The sequence below is a fragment of the Epinephelus moara genome, chromosome 14, assembly GCF_006386435.1.
Source record: "Epinephelus moara isolate mb chromosome 14, YSFRI_EMoa_1.0, whole genome shotgun sequence".
Taxonomy (NCBI): Eukaryota; Metazoa; Chordata; class Actinopteri; order Perciformes; family Serranidae; genus Epinephelus; species Epinephelus moara.
The window spans coordinates 14,774,430-14,785,002 of record NC_065519.1 but is presented as its reverse complement, the minus strand read 5'-3'; positions in this window follow the sequence as shown (position 1 = coordinate 14,785,002).

The window sequence follows — 10,573 nt, the reverse complement described above, 5'->3', positions numbered from 1 at the left end:
TTCTCTCCTGTTGCGTGGCAAGTGTGGTCCATTCGCAAACTTTATAATTAAAAAAACTTTTCACTACTCGCCATCGACGAACTACTAACACTCTCTGCTGTTTCCTCCTTCTTCCTTCCTCCCGCTGTCTTCGTTGGTTTATTTATACACGCGAAACGTGTCTTCCTTCCTCCCGCTGTCTTCGTTGGTTTATTTATACACGCGAAACGTGTTCTCTGGCTGGCTGGATTGTCCACTTGGGCTGCCTTACATACATGGCGGCGCAAGATGGCGACCTCTCTAAAGCAAGGCCCTTGCTATATATATATATATATATACTGTATATATATATATAAAAGCATAATTATAAGGCTAAGAAAACCAAACGAATTTTATTTTATAGCGATTATACACTAAACATATTAATGGGTAGAATATTCAGATTCAGATTCAGATTTGACAATAAACCATGCCAAATATTACACACTGGCCCTTTAAAGCTCAAAGTTAAAGTTCCCCTAAAGTCATATTTTTAAGTATTTATAACTACTCTTTTGCAATTAATATTTTGTTTAATGTGTTTTTTCCACATAAAAAGTGGGGGAAAAAACCTGTGAAAAGTACATGGACGCAGACACTCTTTCTCCTTCACTCTGTATTTGACCATGTGCCCTGCCCACTACCACTGCTTGCGCTAGGTTTACCTCTGAAGAAGCAGTGCACATTAAAATGGCTAGCATTAGCCACAGCAGAGTCGGGCGTGACGTGCTACAAATTAAGTGTGGCCTACTTTTTTTTCTCAGCACTCCAATGATGTAGTGAGGAATCAACCAATCATATGTTTTTGTTACTAGCTGTGGTGCTATCAAAGATGGATAATAATACCAAGATACAAAATCCCACGATGGCGCCTATTCAATCCAATGGAGTTGCTCACCAAAAAAAAGTTACTAGCTTCCAGGTTTTATTATCGTGGTATGTGGCCCACTGAAAATGCGCAGTAGTGTTTCTCCCGCTGGCCCCGCCCACAAGTTCCCGCTCGGCTCATAGACTTAACATTGGGATGACGTCACAGATATTTAAATCTTTTTTTTGGCTTAGGGAAGGCTTTACAAATATTAACCCTCCATGAATCAAAAATTCATAATAGAAGAAGTCATAATTAACCTTGTTTGCATTTCGAGGAATCCTGTCAACAGTTTTACAGACTTCTATTTTATAACGGTAGACTATTGGGAAAATGTGTTTTGTGTCACAGTGTGTCACATTTTTTTGCTGAATACTGCGAGTGGCCACCTGGAGAAATTGGTGGCAACGCTGAGCAGCGTTTCTGGAGGGTTAGGGTGCTTTGTTATTTAGCTAATTTAGCGGACACTGTTCTAGCTTTATGTGCATTACATTTTGTGCACTACATTAGCAATTGCTTGAGCAACACATCAACGTGATTTTGGAAAAATGTAGCTGGCCATGCTGTCGTGTTGTTGCTTGTTGTGTGAACACGTTACCTCTCTCAATGACAGCTTACTGGCTCCGAACCGTAGTTGAACACACTGGCTTTTTAACATTAAATTAGCTAGGCTCGTTATCAGCTGATAACTAGCTTCAAGCGGTCTGGACCACTCTGCAGAAGGAACGATGGCGAGTCGTTCGGGTGCTGTTCACCAACAATGGCTTTATTGCAGTCCTCACCACAAAACAACAAACACGGCCTTCTCGTGAGGTTGAACAGTAGCTTTGAGCTTATCTAGACACTTAATTCTGCTGACTATCATCACTATTTGCCCCACGCAACATCCCGAGAGAGCTACTTCCCTCCATAAACATACAGCACACGTCACCCCTCACAGGTTACCCACAAGGCCACTGCCCTTAAAAGCGAAAAGGGTGTAACACACAGCACAGTTTTGCACCAAAATCAATGACTAGCAGACGTATCAGAATTGTAAATGGAGTTAGCATCTTTTATTTGTTTACGTTGTTTGTTAGCTTGTGGGCTAACTGGCAGTGGTTGACACAGCATCAGTGGTTGTGAAATATACAATAGCAGCAACGATGTTAGAGTGTTTTCACACTGTCATGATATAAGTACATAAAATTAGAATAGTTAAGCTTGAAAATACCGATACACAGCTACACCTGGTCTCTCCTCTGATAATTCTTGTTTCACTATGGCATTACGCTAATGATATGGAAAACTTCACCCCACATGTTGACGGGATTGGCTCCTTAGGTTTGTGATATACGAAACCCTGGCTGTCTGAATCCGTGTTTTTGAGACTGTCGTTGGTACACTGCAGTTCCACAGCATGCTCAGCCATAGCGCTAACTGCTTCTTTAGCATATAAAAGACATCACATAGACACATTAACAACTGGGCTAAAAACTCGAATTATATTGGAGGGGGTCTTTAAAGGTGGCTTAAACAGCTTTGTCACAGTGATCATATTAAAAACTTACAGTAAAACCCAAAAAATAAGCGTTTAGTAAGAATGGGCTCAAGACTGTCCTACATATGCTATCACAAGCACAGATTCACACACACACACACACACACACACACAAACACATACACACAGCTACTCCCTTGATCATCCTGCCGTCTCCAACAGATGGTTTCTGTCACTGCGAGCGAATGAACAGAAAACAAATTTAAAAGCAATGATGTCACAGCCATGTCTGCGTGGTACGGTTTCACCTTACAGAACCCATTCCCATCATTCCATGATGAAAGGTGACCACCCGCCATTATTTGGTTTTCAACAGATGCAGGCAATAATAACAACGGCTGAGGCCCCGATGGTTAGAAGTGTTCTTAAAGCCTCTAAAACGCTGTGGAGTTACACATAATCAAGCCCCGAAATAAACCGCGTAAACAGTGAATTACTGTGTTTTCCTCTGATGTCATCTCCTGCTCGTCTTGCCAAGAAGGGTGCAGCAGCTTCTGTAAATGTTTGTTGTCCTTTTGTCAACAACCCCTCTTCAGGAGCCTTCATTCAAACGTGTTTGCCAATTTGGTATCATGCCGAAACGACACAAAGGTGGATGAGTAGAATCCGGGAGTGAGTCACACCAGCTAACTGTATTTAATACTGATTGCGGGGGAAAAGAGACAAATTTGTTGTTGCTTTTAGAAACCTCTGCTGAAGTGCCTTTGAGTATGGCACTAACAAATAATTGTTGACAGAAAGACCGCAGCTGTACACAAATCCTCCAGGTGTGAACGCCTCCAGCTGAATGAGTGTAAGCAGGCAATTACGGGAAAATGTTACATAAAGCTTTAAAATAAAACACATGGGTGTTTAGCTAAAGGTACCAGGGAGAAAATCAAATATGATCCAGGAAGTTTGATTCATATATCCAAGTTTGAAAGCTTATCTGGCAGTGAGGGAAAGTTTTAAAATACGTTTTACTCAAATTCTGTACTTAAAGGATTTGAATACTTCCTCAATCACTGCACATTCATTTAAAATACTACAGCACAGGATTTCACTTATCTGGAAAAGGATGACTGTGACAGTCATTGTCGTGGTTGCACATTAGAATACTGTGACTCACATTACAAAGCACACTTCCAGGCAGAGAGGTCATCTGCTCAGGAATATTTGTGGGAAACTGAAGTTTATATTCGACCTGTTACTCAAGCATTACATGTACTGTTTTACTGTTTTTAAAGACTGACTGATATTTTTTTTTTAGGGAAATTATCATAGAATTAGACTGTTTTGGGGCAAAGAATATGAAATAATAACAGTAATACTACACTAAAATATCTTCACTAGCTCCCTGTCACAAATAGGTTCCAGTTTGAAATTGTCATTCTTACGTACAGAGCATTACACGGCCAGGGTCCTACTTATTTGGCTCAACTACACCACCTGTATTGCTCAGCTCGCTCTTTTAATGTATTCAATTTGCTGTCTATCCCTCGCACTCGCTTTCAGATCCATGGTGATTGAGCTTCCTAGGCCGTAGCACCTAAACTCTGGAATGTTCTGCCTGCACCATTACAGTCTGCTGACTCTGTTGTTTCATTTAAAAGACAGCTAAAGACACACCTATTTAGACAGGCATTTTGGTAACTTGCACGCACTAGCTCTGTATTTTCTTTATTTTGTGTACTGTCATTTTTTCATTATGTATTGTGCAAACGATTTTGAAATTTTAATTACATGGCTGGGGTAGTCGCTTTATCTTCTGTGTTTTATTCTTGTATGTTGTATATCACCCCTGTGTGAGCAACAAAGTCTGGTTGGAGGAGGAGGTGGAGGTCAGGGTGAATGGATGGGTCAAACAAACATCAGACTTTCACCCAAGAGAATGCTGAGCGCTCACACACTCACACACCGATGGAACAGCCATCGTGAGCAATATGGGGTTCAGTATCTTGCTCAAGGATACCTCGACATCCAGACTGGGGGTGCCGAGGATCGAACCGCTGATCTTGCCATTAGTACGTCACATACATTATGATCCTTTTCTTTTTTTAAACCTAACCACTTAGTTTTGGCGCATAACTGCGACCATTTCACAACATTAACCACGAGATTCAAATTGCTGAATCTTGCACTTGTCACTGCTACGTTGTTTTGGGAGTCAATGGCAAACAACCTATTCTGTTGTTCAGGTATGAGGACATGTCTAAAACCATGACCTCTTGCTCTCATCCCCTTCTGTCAGCTTCTTGTGTATCATGTGTGAAATAAATAACAGTGGGCTAGAAGTTCAGTGATGGGTGGAGAGAGAGAACAGAAAAACCACGAGGAGACGTGGTGTGATTTTTCCTCAGAGCAGCATGAGGAGGGATGGGGGACTTTTTTGAAGTCACTAGGTTGCCCTCTTTTTTCCTCATCTCCTCTTCCTGTCCTCACTCCCCACCCTCCCCGCTCGGTGTTCTCACCTCCTCTCCCCTGCTGTGACCCAGGCTCCCTGTGGGTGGGGCAGAGTGCTGGAGGGGAAACCGGCGGAGTAACGCAACAAATTTGGCAGTTACCCCAACACCAACCACTGGTGTGTTTGAGCGGTTGCCATGGTGACCGGCAGGCTCCCGCAGCAGGGATCGAGCCTCCCGTTTTTCGCACCTACAGCTCCAGAGGAGATGAAGCAGCTTGGGATGGAAGGTGTTTGTTGGAGGAATACAGAGGGTGGAGGGAGGGAGGGTTACGCACATTCACTTTTCCTTTTTTTGTATTTTCTGTTGTGCTCTGGTTAAGATCAAATTCAGAATAATATGTTTATACGTATCCTTTTTAGATCCTGCTCCCGGATATCCCCCCCCACATATAAATAAACAAAATATTTCAAATGAGGCCTCAGATACCATTTAAAGTGCGCCAAACCACTAAAGACAACAATAACTGGAATAACACGGACACATTCATCATTATCCTGGCTAATATCACTAAAACTGTGGTATTTTCATTTAACTTTTTTTCTCAATAAACTTTTATTTCGTGAGCTTTGTGAAAACGATATGCTGTTTGCATGCGTCAATACAGAAATGGCGTATTTGTGTTTGCTGAATGATAAAGGGATATTGATGTGCCTATAAACACACAGACTTTATAAATTAGACTTTCCGATGGGGAAAAGGGCTTTGAGTGCATGACATTTAACTTCGTTGGAAAAGAAAATCCAAGCGCTTACTGTTAGCAGTATCATTCGGTGCTGTGACCCAGCAGGGCCCTCGAGGGCCTGGCCTCGTCTCCGACGTCTGTGTGTGTAAGATCTCCAGCTGCAGCCCTCAAGTATGCTCCTGCAGTAAAGAAAAAAAAAGCACAACCACTCTTAATGCTCCTGACTCACTTTGGAATCGCCAACCCTTTGTTTATTTATTTATTTATTTTATTGTCAGCGGAAAATTTGTGTCATGTCAACGGGCCCCAGGGACCAGCACAGAGAGGAGAAAAATGTGGCTTCAGTTAGCTGGATCCGTAACCACGTCTCTGAAACTACAGCGGATAAATCTGACTGCTTCTCCCTCCCCTATTTAGCTTTATTTGTATTCAAGCCGTGTTTGTTTTTTGAGAATGGAGCATCTTTTTACGACACAATTGTACTCACTAAGTAACTTCCAATGCACTGACGTCACACACTCTCTTCTCCAAAGCAGCCTTTCAACACGAACCTTGATTTGACGTGGAATTACAGGTAATATGACTAAGCATGCTTTTAAGAGCTTCCCAGCAGTCAACAACTCGAGTTACATCTGGCCTCGTAACTATCTGATTTAGGATCTGCACTAGCCCACCAGAGGTGCACACCATAACTTTAACGAGAGAGAATTAAAACGGGCCTGTGGATTAACTCACGGATCACATTCAGCTCAGCACCCTTATGAAATTATAGCGTAATTCTGATGATATTCTCTATTTAAAAAAAACAAAAAAATCCAATAATGAATTGATCCTAATAAAAAATCTTTGAGCCATAGACCTCCACTTGTGTCTAAAAAATATTAAAAACACATGAGCCAACACCACTGTAACTGTACTGGGTGACGTGATTTCCTTGGTGGGGTACATATTCCAGCAATATTTAAATATGCTCAAAATGCCATATATTGATTAAAAAATATAAAGAAAATTTCTATGCTATGATAGGCAACCCTGCACTGCCATCTGACATAATCATTAGCAATCATAAATCCTAATCGTAAATACACGAAGCGCCATTATTATCATTACCAATTCTAGTATTACAGTGTATTGCAGTTCTGCGTGTGGTGTTGCTGTACTGCAGCAGGCGCTGTTGCTCGATTGCTGTGGGTAATTATAATCAATGTAAAACACTGTAGTGTCTCTCTGTTTCAAGTGTATTTAAAAGAATGATAAAACTAAAGTGTAATTTGAGTGTTGAAGTGTCAGTCATTTATGTTGTGCTGCAAGTGTAATTTATACAAACAATAGCTTTCATTAATGGCATATTCCTATTGTATACTATGGAGCTGTACTTGCTTCTAATATAATATAGAATATAGGCTAATGGGAAAATTTTTAAATCTTTTTCTGGGGGTGGGAGAACCCGAGACCCCCCCAGCAGATTTCTTCTCCCCTAAATGTTGACTCCATGGCTATAGCTTTGCTTCAGTATAATGAACTGGGGCACAATTTTAGTCAATCCCACATCAGTCTTGGCACTCATCGCCTATTGGTCTGATGACAATTAAGCATCTGGGGACAACAGCCAATATTTCAGGGGTTCCAATGTAGCCAGCGGGTATCCAGATTATTTGATTTACAAAAGGACAGTGTGCAATGACATTAATCATTTACAAGAAATGAAAACATAGTTGCACCAGATTTAGCAAAATGCCAATTTCAATCTGTAGTCCTACACATAACAAGCAGGTACAATAAGTAAGAAAAAAAATTCAAGGTGCAATGCAGACTACAGTAAATCCATGTGCCTAACATAATAGAAGCAGTATGCACATACTGCACCATACAGAATGCAATATGAAATCCACAATAACTACCTTGTAAAGCGACCAGGTTACTGGTGCTGATGCCTTACATAATAAAAACAGTAAGTACATACAGATTCTGCATTCATATGCAGATATCTGCATCAAGACTTCCTTTTCTGTGCACCAGTCATTGTTAGCAGTCCAATGAGGAACTTGGGACACTGTATACACAGAGTCATGACATTCTATAAACAGATACTTGCACATGAGTGCATATAAATAAATCTAAAAAAGCTAGTGAAAGGCTAAATCGCCGTCAGACGACAGCTGATGGATTCCGAGACTGCACTTTGGCCAGTGCCTCTTTTGCTCTCCATATCGACTTTTTACCTGTACGCAACCAAAGCCAACTCATACGTGACTGGTCAATACTACTCAGACCATAAACGGACAACAAGCGCAAAACGTAACATTTCAAATACCAAAATCTTGTCCTGCCAGCTACAGATTCTACTTTCATATGCAGATATCTGTTAATGGAGATTAATCTGATGTAACCATCTTGCTACAGTCCATAGTAAGTAGAGCGACAAATCCACTACTGAAAATAGTGCCTACAGTGCCCTGCTGTTTTGGGAAATTATTTAGCCTGTTTCTTTTCAGTGAAATATATTTGTGACCAGTTTTTAAAGATGGATTTTTTCAGCAGGAACAAATGGGCTTCGGAAAGAAAATGACAATTTGTTGGTATTTTCATGGGATTTATTGACAATAAGGAAGCTATAGAACAACACCAGCCTCATTTAACACGGTGACCTCTTGTCCCACATGCATGTGTGCATGTCTGTGTGCGCACACACTGTACAGTATGTTGTGTTAGCGTGCCTGCGTGAGTGTATGTGGGGTAAACTGTATCCCACCCCTGAGCTTCAGCTCTCAAATCAAGGCCCTGAAAGTAAACAGTGCACTGCCAGAGGACCTTGTTTATCAAATCTGCAATTGCACTCATAGAGCAAAATGACCTACAATTACAAGCCCAGCTAGAAATTAAGTTTTCAGTCAGCCATCCAGAAAAAGATCATAGGATATCCTGCAAAAGGGAATTCTTCAGGAGTCCTCCCCTTCCACCTTTTTTCCTAAAAACGCCATACTGCCCTGGCTGTTTGAAGTGACTTACTCCTAAAATATGTTCCTCAGTTTCTGTGGAAGCGTTTATGTAGTTACCATGCACACTAGCACATGGTGGTTGAGAGTGTATATGTCACATCTTGGTCATATTTGTAGAATTTCCTCCCAAAACAACCACAACAGGCTCATTCTTCCAAGCACGAGAGCTTTGTTGCTACCGGCTTCGCCAAGATATTCCGACCACTCCTAAAACGTCAACCGTTCCAGCAAAAGCAATTACATGCCGCTGCCCTGAAAGCAAAGTGGAGAGGTTCTCTCTTTAAAGTGTGTAAAATTCCCTCCTAGTTTAATTATGTGGTGCTGGGTGGAACCTGGAGGCTACTCTCTCCTCTCTGCTTCAACATAAGTGCATTTTCCATGGCACAAGCATGCAACATATCGGTTCCCACAGAGAGATCGGAAGCGCGGCGGATCCCAAAACCTAGGTTACAGCATTCCTGGATCTCTGAGCAGTGTGGTGACCTAATCGCCTGACCACCTACTGTTCTGTGCCAAATCCCAAGCAGCAGGCCAGACACCCCTGAGAGTAACATCCGACTGCGCCATGAAATATTACGTCAGGAGTGAGTCATTGGATACTGAGCCTCGGTTAGAACAGCTTTACATACTCACAAACACAGGAGCTTTACTCAGACTGGATTAAGCTGGTGAATAAACCGTATCAGTGAAAGGAAACTTGTCATATCTGGCAGCCATATTATGCAGTTTAAAATGTTATGGTACATTTAATGGACACTGATTAAAAACAAAAAGTGGCCTTGAAGGCATTTTTTCTCACATAAAGAAAAAAAGTCTGGTATACAACTGTTGCACATGTATGCGTATGGTTACATCTATGAGCTATGTGATAGCCTCATGAGTAATTACATGTGCCATCATTTTACATTGCACCGACCCAATGTGTTCAAAATTAGTTTAATTTGCCTCACTGAGGGACAAACACGTACTGACACCAATCAATCACAAGTATATTTCTTGTGACAAAAAGCCCCCTCTCAATTCTGCGTCCAGCTGTTGTGCGGTTTTGACATTGCAAACAAATTCACTTTGACAAATTTCCAAGCCAGAGACCCCGAAGTTTGATAAACAAATCAGTCTCTCCTAATAAATCAATTCATGTTGCTTTTATTAGTGTTTTGACGTATCAGTCAAGCACATAATCAGTCAGCATGTGTAGATTACTCTTGAAGCAAGCAAGACCGTGACTATTGACCAGTAGTTGCAAGGCAAAATATATGTATTAAATATATCCCCAGAATTATTCTTTATTGGTTTTGTAGCTGTTGGTAACAGTGTATTCACAGAGAATCATGTACGCAGTTTAATAACAAAACAGCCAAATCCAGGGTCATTACGATCACGTTCAAGCTTGGCCTGATCTAATTTGTGGGGTTACAGATTATGCTACAAACAAGTCATGTTAAAAGTGAAAACATACTTCTTGAACACATAAATAAACAAAGCAGCCAAACAGGGTTACGTCACAATGAAATAACACTCTGTTCGTCTTTTCCATACTAATGATATTACGATAATGTAGCTGTCCACTGCAGTAGAAGAGCAATGCTGTTTCTTTATTTCCATGACTTCTACATGGATTTTCAACTGATGAGGGTGAAAATTTTTAGCCTGGGCCATGCAGCTCTGGTCTCATTTGTTTAGCACAATATGTACGTAGCCATTAAGTGCATGTTTATGAATCCTTGCGCACCCATTTTGAATGTTATAACTTGATTCAATGGGCATTATTATTGGTTATCAGCCTCATAGATATGGGTTAAGCAGGGTCCTGCTACACCATCGAGTTGAGAGAGAGCACCTGTCATTGGGAGCAGTTTTGTTAGGGCTTTGACACAACAAGATGAAAGTTGGCTGTTGGTCAATGTCAGGTTGCGGTGAGTGTCTGTCTGTTTTACAGTGTGTCACACCATTGGCACTAGTGTAGCTTTTATTGTCTGCGTCGGAGATGGCAGAGTCTGTCAGTGGATGTAATGTGTCCGA